The sequence below is a fragment of the Columba livia genome, chromosome 2, assembly GCF_036013475.1.
Source record: "Columba livia isolate bColLiv1 breed racing homer chromosome 2, bColLiv1.pat.W.v2, whole genome shotgun sequence".
Lineage (NCBI taxonomy): Eukaryota > Metazoa > Chordata > Aves > Columbiformes > Columbidae > Columba > Columba livia.
Genome location: NC_088603.1, coordinates 120,479,587 through 120,496,892, shown reverse-complemented (window position 1 = coordinate 120,496,892; position 17,306 = coordinate 120,479,587). Strand labels below are relative to the sequence as shown.

General features: G+C 35.1%; 1 protein-coding gene across 8 annotated transcripts in view; it reads left to right on the top strand.

Annotated features, from left to right (window-relative positions):
* Positions 1-17,306, top strand: part of ST18 (ST18 C2H2C-type zinc finger transcription factor) — a 169,665-nt gene that overhangs the window by 61,636 nt on the left and 90,723 nt on the right. For 2 of the 8 annotated variants that reach the window (XM_021291602.2, XM_065053531.1), the window contains exon 1: positions 6,999-7,163. The exons of 4 other annotated variants lie outside the window; for them this stretch is intronic. The gene's annotated coding sequence lies outside the window, so the exon portion shown is untranslated. Of the gene's footprint in view, positions 1-6,828; positions 7,164-12,104; positions 12,134-17,306 lie in introns of those variants that run through there. 2 more of the 8 variants (XM_021291599.2, XM_021291600.2) reach the window with 2 other exon arrangements.

The window sequence follows — 17,306 nt, the reverse complement described above, 5'->3', positions numbered from 1 at the left end:
TTGCCTTTTCTCTATCAGGAGACATGGGCCTAATTTTTCCCTTGGTGATGGCAATAAGAATATTTCACTGGTGACTTGTACCAATGTAGGATTAGGCAATCTGATCAATGTTTTCAAAAGTAATTCATGTCTGGTAGTGTAGTATACACCTCAAAGTGCTATAAAGCACGTGTTGATCTACCCGGAGTTTTTGAGCAACTGTTCATTTCCTGGAGCTCTCCACATATTTTTTGTTGAATTTTCGGGCACAGAGGGAATGACTAAGAGTTAAACTAAAAGACTGCTTTCAGAAAGGCCAGAAGAAAACATATACTTAGTTGATGAAGGCTACTGACTCCAATCTTGAAATTGCCTAATGATGCTGTAGTGAACACTAGCCACTCCCAGAATTCAGCCTTATTTATCATGCTTGGCTCATTTCCTAGGACTAGGTCCAGAATAGCCTCTGGCCATGTAGGCTGTTCAACAAACTGTGTAAGAAAAGAAAGCAAGCATAGTCCATGGAAACATGCTTTCCTCTTTTTTTCAGATAGTTGTTACCCATTCTGGATCTAATAATTTTAAATTCTTCATTACTGAAGACATGGCATTCTTGCAGATCTCTTAGATTACTGAGAAAGAAATAATTTCTTATGACTATCCCTTACTTTTGCATAAACTCGTTAGAAAAGGTTTATAGTACTATTTCCATTCCATTAAAGTGATTTCTTCAGTGTTAGAAAGAATAAGGTGTTTTTTTTTCCTTCTGCTTATGTGTGTTTATACATATATAAAATACATATTTGTGTATAGATTCATAAAACATGAGATTATTTTTCATATAGCTATTCCTAGTGGTTTGGACATCTCAATGTTTTTTGTATACTATGTTAGAATATTATGTATTAATGTGTTAGTACAGTATTTTAAATGTTGTCAAGGTGTATCAGAATTTAAATTTGGATACAATTGGGATTATATATACACAATAGTGCATACACAGTTGAATCTGACTTGGACTTCCCTTCACACAATGCTTAAGATGTCCATGTGTGATTACTGTGTATCTTAAGACATAACTTGGCTCTGTGAACACACTATAGTAAGGTTATTAAAAGTTTAACAAGATTGTTGCAATATTATTCAAAAAACCCCAGTATCAGTTTAAAGATTTTAAAAACCAATGAAATCTGACAAGGTCTTAAAAATGTAATAGAAATATCTGTATTAGAAAGATGGCTCTCCTGAACAAATCAGACTGTTTTCAGTGGAGTATATCTGTAAAATAAATCCTAAAAATTTAGGAGCAGCAGGAAATTTATTAATCCTTTGCCAAAATACTTGGGAGTGGAAGCAGGGAAAATATGCCAATATTTTCACTCTTTATATCCACAGAAGATATATATATATATATTTAAACTGGCTGTTTTCATTGCAATAATTAATATTCAGGCCTATTTGAATTTTGCTTTGCTCTTCAGACTTTTTAAAACCCAGGAACACTAAGATCACTTTCTACAATGTCATTAGGTTGTAAGCATGTGTTGCACATAAGCAGAGAGGAGAAGAGAAAATTATACGCAGGATTTTCCTGAAGGAAACAGCTGTCAGGGATCAGGTAAGACATTGCTATGAATACGTATCAGAGCTTTCTGGGTGTTGCTGAGAGACCAGAGGAAGAGGTTGACTAAATGCTTTCCCAAGATATGTTTATCAGAATAAAAAGAAATCTGAAGAACCGTGGTTGGAAGCCTAGGGAGATCCGAGGACAATTCAGGCTGAAAGACAGGTGTTTAGCAGATGAGTGCTTACCTGTTGACTTCTCTCATCTTGAAAACGGTGGTGTGTGGACAACAGAAGCAAAGGCAGGACATTGCCTGGACAAAAGTACAAATCAGAGACAGGATGTTTCCTGAAGAAAACCTGTAATGCTCCTACTCCAAGGGCCACAGGTGGGCTTAGTGAAAAGGCTGTAAGAAAATATATGAAGGGAACTGTGGGAAAGACACAAGTGTCACAGCTCTGGATATTTATACATCTGTGTTGAGTTTTGTACATCTCAGCACTGCAAGGACAGAGAGACAAGTGAGCTTTGTTTTAGGATTTTCAGGGCTCATTTGCTCTGTTGGAAAGTAGTGTCCGTGATAGGAAGTTTGTTACAACAACAGCAATATGATTATTGTGGTTTTTATTTATGCATTTAATAATACAATGATTAGGAGAAAGATGTGTTTGAGGGCTTTTTTAATTAGCAGCAAGAGCTGAGAAAATTTGTTACTCTTAATATTTAGCTTTATTATGGGGTTTTTTTGAAAGGCTTAATCCGTATTTGACATCACCTACACCTAATTTTCTGTGTTTATTAAATAACTGCTTTCAGTTACTTATTAAGGCTATATATTAAAGTAAATAAGACTGCAAAGAGAAAAATATTTTCATTTCCCAGTTTTAGATCAGCCTGAATTTCATAAAACTGTAACTGAAACCAGCAATATTCTAATCTTCCTTTCAGTGAGGGTAATGCCAACAACAAAACCCACTAAGGATGACTTTTTTACATCCTTTAAATGGAGAGTTGTCCACAGTCCCTGGAGTATTTTTATAGAAAGCATAAGAGAATTGGGTATGTGCCTGCACTAGGAGGCTTTGAGAAAACTCATCTGAAATGTGTGTTTCCAGCTTTCTGTGGTAGAATCTATTGACACGAATGGAGTACTCCAAAATTTGCTGGTTTACTCTAAAGTACTGTTAAGTAAACATTTAGGGAAGATGAAATCTTTCTGTTATTTCAGCGAAGAGTATTTCATAGAGAACATGCTGAAAACATTAACACTCTCATGAGCCAATATGTAATTTTATTTGGATAATCACTCACTTGTTAACATTAGGTGAGACATCTTTTCTTCTTCATCCTTTTTATTCCTCTAAATTGACACTTTTGAAGTAATATGTTGTACAAACATGGTTAGTATATTTTCAAAATGTCATCTCGGAGTTGAATGCTCAATGACTTGTAGTTTTTCTGCTATCTATATATTTAGTAGTTTTCCTCAGGATGAGCCTTCTAACATAACTCACTCCAGGCTGATTTATTATTTTTATTCAACGAGGTGCTACAAGGGTTTGGCAACTTTAGCAATGTTATTGTTTATAATGACTCTGCACTTGGTGCTTGATGATGCCAATGCATGCTGGCAACAGCAGAGATTTCATTCCCTTATTTCTTCATGAAGAATCAAGCTTCATCTCCCATATTGCTTGTTATCTATTACTTTTCATGTAATCTCTTCGATCTATTTGATACCTCTCCATTTCCAGAAAGTTCAGTTATGATTCTGCGGAGCTAATAGCCGTTTATAGAAGTAGTGTGTATCTGTTACATTTAAGTTTCTTTATAATTATTTTTACTGGTTTTTTTTCCTTTCTTGAGGTCTCTTAGCCATCTCTGTTTTGTTCAGAAGGCTTTATTGTAAACAAAATTTGTCTTTTTCAAATAGATCTGGAATATAATTTGGCAAGATGTAGAAATACAGAGAGTACATTTATTTCTACAGAGGAATTAAAACTTTCTTTTTTTTACTGTAGCAGTCTCTTCTTCCTAACTGTGAAGATAAGTTAAATTAAGGTAAAAACATTGCAAATTTTATTACTGTTTACTACAATATTCATACCACTCAATGAATGTTTCGCGCTGTTTTTTAAATTTCCCCTGAATTTCAATATCAGCCAAATAATTGATGTACAGTCTAGAAGGAAGCTTTCTTTGTCAGCCTTTGATGTGGCCTCTCTGGTGTGTTACAACCATTAATTTACAATTTTTAGATGCTCTTTGAAGAGTATTTTCTTTATCACTAGAATACTATGGAGACTAGTACCTGAGCATTTATATTAGACCTGCATAATTTCTTACCACTATGAGTAGCTACTGCATAATTCAATGCACATTTATTTTGTTTGTGTTTCTGCAACAAATCATCACTCTCCTATTAGATTTCATTTTTTCCTAAGTGAACAGTTTGAGGGATAATTTAACTATTTCTTTATGATTTTCTTCTTATTCTCGTTAACTTTGAACCTCCTATTGCTTAAAGAGTCAAAATAGGAAGAGTGTTGCAACTAGAAGTTTTGCTAACTTTGAAGCACTTACAGCCTAAGTAAATATTTTGTTTTTTAAATAAATTCTCAACACAAACATTCCAGTCTCTCCCAGTTTGTCATTACTTACTCATTTGTAAACTATGGAAGAGTAATGTTAATTCTGAATTTAGGAATGATTTACTGACTTATATGACTCAGTGGAATTTCAGAAATAACTTTGAAACCCTTTTTTCAGCAAGTAGTTTTTAATATGCATGGCACTGCAACTATATACATAAGAACCAGACAGGAAAAGATAATCAGTATCTACAAATTTTACTAGTCCCCTAATCCCGTGTTCTTCTCATTCTTCCCATGATGTGAGAGGGTATGAATAGCTTTGTTAAATAAGCTGTGCCTTTAAGGTAAACTAAACAATTCACAACTCAGGACTATGCTTAAAGCTGGAAAATATAATGACAGTTACCTAAATGATAATCTCCATGATCAATTAAGGCCATGCACAGCATATCACCCCCCCCCAAAAAAAAAAAAAAAAAAAAAAAAAAAAAAAAAAATCTCCATCTGGTTCAGAAGACAGTGGCCAGTACCATAAATAACACAAGCTGTCAGGAAAACACCATTCCTATAGTACTCTGTGTATTGGCTTTCTGTCCAACTACAGATCCTCTGAAAGGAGCTTCAGAGCTTTGCATCCTCTTGAACCACACTTATCTCTTCAGCTCACCATAACAGCCACATTCATGGGTTATTCCCAAAGGAGTAGGGTAGAGAACTAATTGTACAGAAATATAGAACATGGACATAGTTCTAGAATCCTGTTGTATACACATGCACACACAACAAAGAAAAAAAGGTTTTTATATATGGCTGAACTTTTCTGAAACAGGAAAATAAAACTCATCAGTAACATTATATTTGGAAAACATAGATGCAAACTCCACACCACAGTATGAGGTAAAGATGGATAATATGATTTACTTTATGTTTGTTTGTATTTTAAATACTTCTGTTGGTAGTTAATAAGTAGTAATACTAAAGACATAAAAGAAACACTTCTAATTTTCACTTGGTTAAGCCAGCCACACATTATCTTCACATTCAGAAGATTTTTTTGTAGTGGAAAAGATCATTCAGTACCCAAAATTTATACTCTGGTAACATCAGTTACTAGGTGAGTGCTGAGTGTTGTACAAGTGTATGATAGATAAATAATAGTTCTGGAAGTTTAGAATCTTGGTGTGGAATGGAAATGTGACTGCATTTCTTTTGGATGGAAACTTTACCTTTGTAGAAATTGACTACAGGATTTGCTAATAGAGAACATGAGCAACACCAAGGTGGTGTTGAGCCCTGTCAAAACAGAAGGAGGATCCACAGGCCCCGTACTGATTCTGGTGTTTCCTGTCACTTGTTTCAACTGTGGTCTCACCATCCAAATTTTCCTCTGGAGGTGTAGTGCCACTTAGTGTCTCTTCCCTGGCTTCGAACTTACATGCCACTTGTGGTCAAGGTGTGTGGGCTCCAAGGAGAAGAGAAGAAATTGCTTTCAATAATCTCATCAGTCTTAAGGAATTTTGTCATGTGAGAGGGTAGGAAGTGCTTGGTCCAGCACTGCACTAAATCTCTAGCACAAGATGGAGCCACCACTTCCCAGAGTGTTTCATCAATTTTCTTTAAACATCCTCCCCTCTACTGCAGAGGGAGACAAAGGATTCTCCATTTTTCTAAGGTCTCCCCTGGGGAATGGAACAAAAGACACATACAGTTTCTTAGTTGAACTTTGTTCATAGCTGAACTTTATTTCTGAGGAATAGGTTACTCCCATGCTCAGAATATTAGAGAACGTGAAAGTTATGGCATGAACAGAGTGAAGAGAAGCTGTGGATATTTTGTTTACTCAGAGGTAAAATGGTGATCCCCACTGTTAATGTGTTGAAGATAAATGGCAAATCACTGTCTTTATTTCTTCTCCCTGGTTTGCATTTGGAAGACACACACAGAAAATGCAGTTTGAAACATTTCCTTAAAAGCACATGATAAATCCCTGGGGAGAAATTCACAGCCTGAAAAGAGCCTTGTGCTTGGGTTTGATAGCGACAGATAGCAATGGAAATAAAGTACTTGGTGCTACAAACTAAGAGACCATTATACGTGCAACTCACAGTGAGACCATGGCAGAATAAAGCTTCCCCCAGCCCCACCCAGAAGTGTGGCTGCCTTTGTAATTTTAATTGGTCTGTGTTTGTGGAGTGGGGCCTCTATTTACTTATGGCTTGGGGCTTGTGTTTACCAAGCCTGGTGGAGGCCAAGTGTCATATCACTGAAGCTTAGTTCCTGCAAGCTCTCCTGCTATATCTTGAGGCACTTTTCTTTTCAGTATCTGTGCCTGTCTAATTCACGAGCTTCTGTGAAACAAGCACAGGAGGGTACAAGGCCTACAGGGAGGAATTACACCTAATTACTCAAATAATTGCTAGGCTGTTGCCTTCTTAGTCACTGAAAATAATTTCCAGGTCCCTGGCTTTTATAGATAGTCTTCTAGAGGCAGGAGGACACAGCCCCCTTTTTAACTCAGCCCATTCACTCACAAAATCAGAACACTCGAGCCTGCAAAATTAATAAGCACCACTTCCATTACATATATTTTAGGTTGTTGTTGCCGTGGCGATAAAGTCAGGGACATTGAATCTCCTCTGTTGAGCCATTGTTATCATCCCTGGCCATCTGCTGCAGAGGAGTGATATTCCATCTCATTTGCATGATGACTGATATATGGGAGGTTTGGAAGGACATATGCCACAGCAATCATGTGATGAAAATTAAAGTGAAAGTTTTGGGCCCAGAGCCGAAAAAAAATCTGTGTATGCGCATGAGGCTGTTGATGTGCAAATGTGAATCATATTGAGAAGGTTTGAATAGGGAGGTGTGACGTAAAGAGGGGACACAAACGCAGGTGCTTATCTCTAGGCAGTCAAAGGCACTGGATGTCATATCATGGGAACTACCTTTCAAAGACACAGCTTTAGTGCACAGTTCAGCACACAAGGGAGGAGAAACATATAAGTTTGGGAAACAAAAATAAAGTAAGTTTAACAACTTTTTAACACTATTCTGAACCCATTGATGTTTAAGAAACTTGTGCTATTACTAACTTTCTGTCTTTTCTGTCGGTTGTGCTTTTATTTTGCAAAAGGCAAAAAATCCTGTCCGTATATCAATGTTGAAAGCTTGAGATATTTGTATTAAGAAGTTTGAGAGGTTTTAATCCACGTTTAAAATGCTCTCTGCAAACTTTTCTTTTTCTTTAAATGACACTAATGCTGTTTCTTATACAATGTATGTTTGGTCATTATCTTAAATGCTATTTTGGGCCTTGATTAAAAAATAGCTACTTGTAACTGCTTTGAGAAAGCTTTCTGAATAAAATGTCATGGTGTAATTACATTTATACTGCTTCAGTAAAGCCTTTGTTCATATACATTTTGGAACTGTGCGAATTTGCAGCTCTGGCTATTTGATTTGAGGGAGTGATCACAAGGACACTTTTCCTCTCATTCTGAAAAGTTACTGAACTTAAAAACTACCACTGAAAAAAAAGAGACGGGAAAAAAAGAGACAGGAAAGGGAGAGAGTGGGACCAGTGTATTTGTAGAAACTGTTCGATAGATGCAGATTCACTTGCAATTACATATTATACTCCAAAGAGCTTTCTCATGATGTTTCAGAATGCTTTAAAATAATGCATAAGGTTTTTAAAATTAAGATTGTTGATCACTATATTTAATGGCATTATTCTAAGTGAAAAAAAGTCTTTCAAAGCATGACATTTCAGTCCTTTAAATTATTTGGGATTCAAAGAGTGAATTGAGAGCTTCTGATTAAAAAGCGAATACTGTACTTTAGAATGAATGTCTGTGTCAGGAAAATCTTTAGAAAGTTCAATGACAGTAATATCAGGCAAGGTTGAAGAATGAAATGGACCTTCTGGGACAACATTTTGCAGGAGGATGATTTTTATGAAATAGCGTTTGATGCTAGAGAAAGTCTGTATAACACTCTGATCAGCAATAGCACTCTGTCTCTCTGACTTTCTTTTGTCTTTAACAAAGCACTTAGTTCAGATGTTTGACTTCCTTCATATGTAAATAGCAAGACAATCTTCTGCAAGGTGCTGTGAATTTTTTATTTAGTAGATTATAAAAGCACAAATCCCATATTTTATTCTTAAACTGTATGGGGTGAACTTTGTCAGTTAAGGATCTTTTTAGGTTTCAAAATAACCATTTATTATCTCTTTTGTCAAGTAAATTAGTTAAGTTAATTACATAGATATGTCTTTTTTTGGTTTGACTGTGCAATGATTTTGTAATTCTTGGGGAAAATTACACATTTGTGATGAAAGCTTTCTCTGAGACAATACTGTATTTCTGCTACAAGGTGGCTAATATAATCCAGATTTGGGATGAGGAATTTCTAAATATAGGCTTTGCCTTCTAACTTCCCCGTTTTGGAGCATTTTATTTTTACTTGTAAATATCATCTGGATATTATAGTACTTTCATGCCTGCAGGCTAAGATTACCAGTCTTCCTTTTTTTCCTTCTCCTTCTAAATATTCAATTACTCAATGGTAATTATTATTATGTGGCCTTCTTGGCTTACTGCATTATTAGATTAATATAGATTTCTTGTGCCAAATTAGCGGAAATCACTGTTATACACAACGAATTGCCTTTTTTTTTTTTTTTTTTTAGTTTTATTTACTTTGTTGAATAACAGGAAGACTTTGACATCATGAGGTTTTATTCTTGCAACTTTTAATATTATGTCCTTGAAAGCTGAGCGGGAGAGGGCGTATTTTTGTTTTGCCTTTTCTTTTGTAAGTTTCTAATAAGTAGAAACTATGGTTAAATTACAATTTAGTTCATTCAAAGATCTATAAATAGCGACCTTTGCAAAAGAAATTATGTTTTGAGCCCCTGGTTATTGTTTCAGAGGTGTGTATCAGAGGTAAGAAAACCGAAAATGAAAGAAAAGGAGCTGTCCAGGGTACTGCAGCTGATTAATATTTCCTGTTACTGTACAGAAAAAAAATGTTTACTGAAGTGTTTACAAAACTGCCACCATTTGCTCATGTTCGGTTCCGCCCCCCCCCCCCCCCCCCCCCGCCTCAAAACTAGATAAGCCTTATATTGAAGTTAACCATTAAAAAATTGCATATGAAAAGCTTATTTCAGGAGTATGTCATATTTCTGTGAATAACAAGTACACTCTCAGATCACAATAACTTTCACAAATTGTTTATTAACACTAAATTTTTATGCAGAGGTTTTTGTCAAAGCTACGGACAATAAAAGTTTTCCAGTTTAAATTAATCCTTGAGTAAAATACAAATGGTTTCTATGGCAGTGCTGCAATGTAAACAAAACAACCAACCAACCAAAAAAAAAAACCACAGATCCCAATCTTGCATTACTTGATTGCTTTTGAAATGAATTCTTGTCCTTATGTGACCTGAAATGTGTGGTTACAAAGCTATAGAAATCCAAACGATCATATTTGTTTGATATGAAATGAAAAAAATAGTTAAATTGAAAGTTTAACATCATGAAATTCAAAATCCCAAGCGGTATATAAACATTAAAAGAAACTTTGGACTGCTAATCCTAGGAAATGAGTTTTATGGATTGAATTCAACAAGGCTTCAGAAATGGTTCCATCTGCTGCCTAGCAGCTGGTGAAAGGATAAATTTAATTCATTAATTCATTTGGAAAAAAGGATCCAAGTAGTAAAGACTTCATTGCTCATAATGCACATAGGTGGAAATCAAAACTGAAATTAGGTCCAGCTGATCATCTTTGATAATGAGAAACATTTTCTTTGTTATTATTATGATGATTTTGATCAGGCAGTTGACAATGTATTGACTATATGCCGTTAACTGATATTTTTATGTCTCAAAAACTTGAGAACAGTTCTGAAAGTATAATGCTTCTTTTGGAAGGAACATCCCTACTTTGGAAGTTACAGATTATGTAGGTTTAAAAAGCTGGCATGTTTTACTGAAACAATAGTCTTTCTATGAATATTTGCAAATTTTTTCCTATTAAGTCAATTTAAGAATGCAAAATAATATACCATTAAAATTATAAAATACACTTATTTACAGTTAAATCAGCACAAGAATTCAAAGCCAGAATGTCAAATGCAAAGTTTTATTGCTTTCCTTTACTTTTCTATTAGAGTCACAAGCTTCATGTTTTCTGTCTCAACCCATTTTCTTTTCAGAATAAGTACTAAAAACTTGTACAAGAGTAAGAGGGAAAAATATTCATTAAAGAATAAGAATGAACAATATTGAAATATCCAGAGTTTCAAAGGCAAAATTAATTGGACAAATGCTTCAATAATAAATTGGCTTTTAATTTCTAGATATAAAGTTATCCAAATTATCACAACTTCCAGATACAGATTTCTTTTCAAAAGTGGGTGTCTCTACTTCTTTTAATTTAAATCACAAGCAGTGAATGCAAAGTTATCTAAGGCTTTTGAACCGTGAGATGGTCAATTGGCAAAGGCTCTTTTTCACGTTATACCAGATACACAGGTAAACGTGTGCCTAATTACTTGCTGACAGATACATAGGACTATTGAACCTGTTATCCTAAAACCAATTAAATATCTGCCAATACCTATTGTCAATGTTTTTGCTTCAGATGGTGATTTCATGAATGATATTTGGCTTTTCCTGTTTCCTCTGTAGCCCATAGCTCACTGTGGTGGGTTTGTTGGATTTACTATAAAGGTTCTGTTCGCACCCTGTGGGTTGGGTTAAGAATTAGGATTTATGCATTTACTTCTACTGTTGCATTGTTTATACAGCTTTGGTTTAGTTTTGATCCCTTTTTTTTTTGCCTTTGAGGCTCTTCCACAGTGTCAGCTGCTGACTGATAGTAGGAGAACGGCCTCGTGGTGTGAATGAAAGGGACCTAGCGGTTGGTAAACAGAGATAAGGAATAAATAGAGCACAGGCAAAAGGAGATAGTTCTGTGGGAGCCCAGATTGCCGCCAGTCTGTTCAAGTGAGATGCAGTGCCTGTCCTTTTCCCAGATTAAATTAGTGTGCAAAATCTCCAGTGACCTCCTCCCCTTCTCCCCATACTCTTTAGCCAAGCTGAACAGCCTCTGCTGTAAAGTATTCATTTTATCCAGGGACAAGTTGGACAATAGAACTCTCCTTGTTACTTATGGACAGCTGTCGTGATTCATAGGGCTTTTCAGCATTTCATTTTTCATAAGAGTTAAAAGGGTTTTACCTTGTAACTGATGAGAGGTTAGAAATGCAAAAATGCCAGCCCTGAGGTTGCCTGTAGTAAGGGACTTAATAAATAAATATCACCCCCCCAGCCTCCCCAAACACACATATCCCCTCCCCAATGCGTGAAAGGCTGTGTGTTTTGCTAGTGCTGCTCTTCTTATTTAAAGGGGTTTAATTGTGATAACATGATTACACTGAAGCATGAACTGCATGGAGGAATTAACAAGTAGAGACACAGCGATATGCAGGGCCCCCAAGGTTTCCTGAATTAAAGGTGACCAGTGCAAACCCAGTGAGTGCCCTTTTCTCTTCCTTGCCCTTGCTTTTGCCTACATCTCCTATCACTTTATTACCTGCAAATAACTCCCAGGAAAGAGTAAACCATCACGAGATACCTCTGTAGTCCCGTATTTTTTTTTAGTGATTTACTGCAAATATATTCAGCATTTTGACTGATTAAATAGACCTTCGGCAACCTTGAGGGTCACTGTGTAGAGTATGTACATAGAAAATGCATCAGCCCATTGTACCCTGGCAGCTAATGAGATTGGTCGTTAAGTAAATGACACAAAGCCTACAAAAAAAGCTTAGCAGCTCACTAGAGTATCACAGAGTGTCCCTGCACACCACACAACGACACAAACAGTGGACTAACCTAGCCCACCCCTGCTTTATTCTACATCACTGCTTCCCTGATGTCAGCGTGAGAGGCAGAACAAAGGCTAAAAGGCACACGGTAAGTCAGTCTGACAATTATGCCCTAGGGAGAAAGTAGAGCAAATCTTAGTCTAACCATGGGGTTGAAAGTCCGTTTCTAGACAAGTAGGTCAATAATGAAGGGATTTTTTTTCCCCCCTGTCACTTCACGAAGGGGAGAAAAATGTCTCTGGAATCAAGGCTGGGTTTGTTCTTGTTTGTTTGTTTCCTTTTCTCTCTCTGTCTGACATGCCAGCTTACAAAAGTTTCTGCGATCCCAAAAGTAATGTGAAACAGTGTGTTTTGTGAACTGGGTATTGTAGTTATAGTGTAATGAAAGAAATATTCTTTGTAAGAACTGCCACAAAATAAGCACTATCTCAGATGCACCTTAATGTCTGATGAACTTTACAGACAGAAAGTTTCTTTTTACTTCTCTGAAAAGCTTTTTACTTCTCTCTAAAAACCTGCTGAAAATGTATTATATGTATGAATACACATTTCAGTCCACTAGCTATTTACACCCCTAAGTACTTGGTACAGTTTTTACAACTATGCAAGTATAAATAAAGTTGTTACTATAATTTATTATTATTATTATTATTATTATTATTATTATTATTATTATTATTATTATTATTATTATTTAAACAGGTTTTTTACATCATGTTTCTCTCAGTGTTGTCTTTTACATGAGCTGAAATTAAAGAGTTGAGGATTTTCAGTTAAAAAATTACACAGTCACTACCTGTTTTCTTTGCACAGCAGCAAAATATTCAGATGATATCTTAGAATAGCAGGTGCCTGCCTGTGTATCCAATGACAAAATCTTTTCTAACAGTCTTTCAGTTTAGTATCTCAGGACCCTTTATTTTGCTGAAAAAAAATGGCAACAGGAAGTTGCTAGAAAGTCTTGTTTGCATTGCTAAAATGTTTCTGTCTGCTTTGCACTTTGGAGGCTCAGGGGATGTTAGGTTCAGAGCGACATGATATTATTACAAGATGCCTGCGTGAATTAAGTAATGCTTTTCTCTTCTGTCTGCCTCCCCCTTCCCCCTGAAAATCACATAAAAATGATGTTTTAAGAATGCTGTCTCAAACATAGACTGTTAAAGAAGTGGGATTTAGATATCAGTTTGCATTACAGTTGGTTTTTTTGTTGGTTTCTGGTTTGTTTTGGAAGAGTTATTTAATTTGGGAAAACACTTGTCAGTATATGTATATTTAGAGAACTCAGAAAAACCTATTCACTTAAAACTCTTCTTAAGTCCCAGAAGTCAGTTCACTATGATATGTCGCTTAACCAGGGACATCTTTTTTACTGCATGGACAATAGAAGTATTGTCACATCTTATAGAAACTAAGATAAAATGTGATAATTTAGCATAGGTACTTGGTGTATCCTTGCAAAGGAGTATGTGTGTGTTTGCATTCATACAGACAAACTGCATGTACATATTTTTGTAAAAAGTGTACATATGCAAAAAACTATATTCACCTATATAGTATTCCAGCTTATTGAAACCAAGTAACAGTTATGTTTCGCTTCACATTTCCCAAAATTTCCAACTTAGGAAATGTAATGAGGAAGCAAACAAACTCAAGTAAAATTTTGTATTTAATATAATTTTCCATGTTTTTAGGATTTGTACATATTAGCAACATGTTTTCCTTATATTATCTCAGAAAATATTATATATGCAGGCATCAGAAAACAAGCTTGCTTTCTCAGCTAAGTCCTATAATTCATACCTAATTTGTAGATCAACAGAGATTTAGTAAGTATGGTGTTATGGCACAGTTTTGCTTAGAACTTTGCTAATTGTTATTAAGTTTTCAGTTCATTTTAACAGATAAGATTTGAGAATATTTTATATTCAGGTACACTACCACAGCTTTTAAAAATGAGCACATCCCTATCACACTGTCATCATGCTTTTTGTATACCTATGTGAATGGGTGTAGGAAATATTTGATATTTCAGCACTCACCACATGAATGAATAAGTTCAGCTGTCCTTTATCCTATTAAAAGTAGAAAGTGATTTCACAGGGGTACCGCACATGCAACAGTGCTACAAAAATCATAGCACTGCTGTAATCCAACAGGTTGAACCACAGTAAGTTTCAGTAGTTTTTCAGAGCTTCATTATTTTTTCTCTTGTCTGTCATTTCTTTAGTACACTTAAGAGAAAAGGCAAAGAAAACTTGATTTCTGAGAATTAATGTTGCTTATCTGATCTCCCTTATAAACCGGGTAACACACCAAATTTTCAGAAACCACTTTTCAATAGACTTTTTGGACCTCACAATCCAATATGAGGCCTTTGGACATACCTTTGTGCTCAGTTCTGGGGAATGTCAGTGTCAGGTGTGTATGTGGATGTGAAAAAGTTTGTGGCATTACACAGTTGATTTGAACAATTCTAATTATTTTTTTTTTTCACGCTTATAGATATTCAAGCCAGTAATCACAAATGACTGATATTCCTGATAAGAAAGTATCTCCAAGGTCATCCAATCATGCCAAAGGCCTGGCTCTGTTGTTCCAAACTAAAATGTAGCAAATAATATACAGAGTAAACTTTATAGTCTACTACATCCATATCTATTTGGAGCATCTAGACCAAAATCTATGTTACTTAACTCATTAATTTTGGAAGCATACATATATAACTGGGACTGGGTCACTTGTAGTTTATGTGCACATAGTTGTGGATTATTAAAAACTGCTTAAGCAGAATCAGTGCTTCTGAATTGTAATTATCTTGAATCACTTTAGATTAAAGATACTGTTTAATTATTGATAAAAATATTATCTCCCTCTTAATTTTTTTTTAGTACTTATATAAAATCTCTTTGGAGGAAAGTTGCTCTTATTTATGTTCATGGAAGACTTCTAATAATACTAGCAACTCTTGCTTTTCTAAATGACAGATTTCTAGTTCAAAACCAGTGGTAAACTAGCAGTAAAAGTTACTTTATCATGAAAACAAGGCTCATCTGCTTGGGTAGGTGAACACTTACAAAAGCATTTATACAGAAGTGTTTCCTCTGACCTGAGGTCGATGGCTCACTTCAATGCAGTAAAGCAGGTGTGTAAGTGTTTTGAACATGAGGGATTTATTGAATTGCTTAAAAGATTTGGGTAACATTTGCAAGCTCATTTTTCAGGTTTGGCCTCATATAGGAACTTTACCCCTCATTAAAAGGAAGTTGTTTTCATTTAAAGACATGTATTTGGACTCTGCTCCATGAGGCATTAGATTAAAACAAACAACACCAAAAACCCTCAAACCAACCCCCCAAAACAAAAAAACAAACAAATCATTAAAAAAACCCCATCAACGAACCCCCCACTCTTTAGGACTTTTCCAAAATGTTATTTCAAGTGAGCATCAGAAATCCCAATTTCTTCTTAACAGTGTTTCTTCAGGTGGTAGCAAGAGTCATTAGGTCAGTTCCTTAAATCTCAGGAGAAAATCTGACACCTTTGTTTTTCCCCTCCCAATTTAGAGCACACATATAGCAGCTAGATTGGCATAACAAAGTAGTAATGGCTCCAAAGGCACTGTTATGGACTATCAGGTCAATAATCCTTATGCTAAGAAGGATTTACATGATACAGGGTAATGGCTCTGTAATTTCTGAAGTAAAAATCCACTTTTTAATGAGCATAAAAATACTGCTTTATACTCTTCACATCAGAGATATTGAGTAGTTAAGAAAAAAGCAAACACACAAAAAAGTAAGCACACATCCCTTCTTCAAATAAAAGTTCACATTTAAATGTTTGAATAAAATAAATGTTAAAATACTGTAGATAGGCAGCCACAGTATCCCAAACAGAGACTTTTTAAAAAATGTACTTATTACTGTTTTCCAATATTTTCTTCCTTGCTTTATCAGAAGAGTAAAGGATATTTCCATCCTGTCTTCAAACAGCACTTTTATGATGCAGTCCAGAAATAGATTTGACTTAGGGGGCCTTTTGTTTGTTTTGCTTAATTTTTCTACCATGTGTTTTTCTCCTGCTTCAGACAGAAGTTTGACACAACCCAACACACACAATCTAGATCTTTGTGGTCATAGAAATACAAAGCTGTGGCTTTCATATTAATTTATTTTCTTATATAATTCAATTTCTTGTGTTAAAAAAAAAAAAAAAACAACAAAAAAACCCAACCACGAAACATTTAATACATTTCCCACAATGTGGTAAAACCAACCTCCATTCAAGGTGTCGAAAGTCATCAAATCCTGAATAGAAAGAACTACCACCGTGATACAAATGAAGAGAATGTGTACACATGACATTTTTGTTTTATCTCTAAGATTTTATAAAATTAAGCACCATTTTGAAATATGGATCTGATGGGAATTGTCCTATATGTAAGTGTTCAACATTTAGAGAACAAAGTGCAACTGGATACATAAATCACTCTAAACAACACTGACACTTGGTCAAAAGAAACATATATTTAAGGCTCAAGTGTGTGGTCAAATTACTTTACAGAGAGCCTTCCTGTTATTTTTGTGAGAAATAGTACTGTCTACAAAAAGGGTTAAAGAAAATGCATTCTGTTGCATCTGCTTACTAAATCCCTTACTTTAGTAGAAATTCAAATTTTGTAAAGATTATTCGTTTTATTGATGCATATAATTATAATCACAAGCCATCTGCTGATTTGGCAGGCATGGTTAAAATTCTCTAACTCTCATAACCTTTCAAGTACAGTGCCCTTGGGACTCTATTTCACTTTTATATTTTGGAAAACATGTAGGGACAAACAAGAGAGGTCATCTGCCGAAAGTCAGACCTGTAAAACATTAAAAAAAATAAAGATTGTGATGACTACTCTTGTCTTAATGGTGAAGAAAGTATTTGATATTTTATTTCTGACTTCAGGAAGGATTATATTAGTTTCCATCATGCATTTTTGGAATTTGAATTTTTTCTAGGGATTAAAGCTCTCTTCTAGCACTCCTGGGATCTGGGTTCCAATTCTAAACTAAAAGAACAAATATTGTTCAGTTTGGATGTCACAGGTGAATTAAACATATGTGACCTTGGCCTTAATTTTTCTTGTAACACAATTCCAATTACATTTCTATTTCAAGTCTTTTAACAAATACTACTAACCTTTTTGTTTTTGTTTTTTGCTTTTTTTTTGGAGGTTGGTTGTACCGATTTTCATAGAGTGGCATCTATCA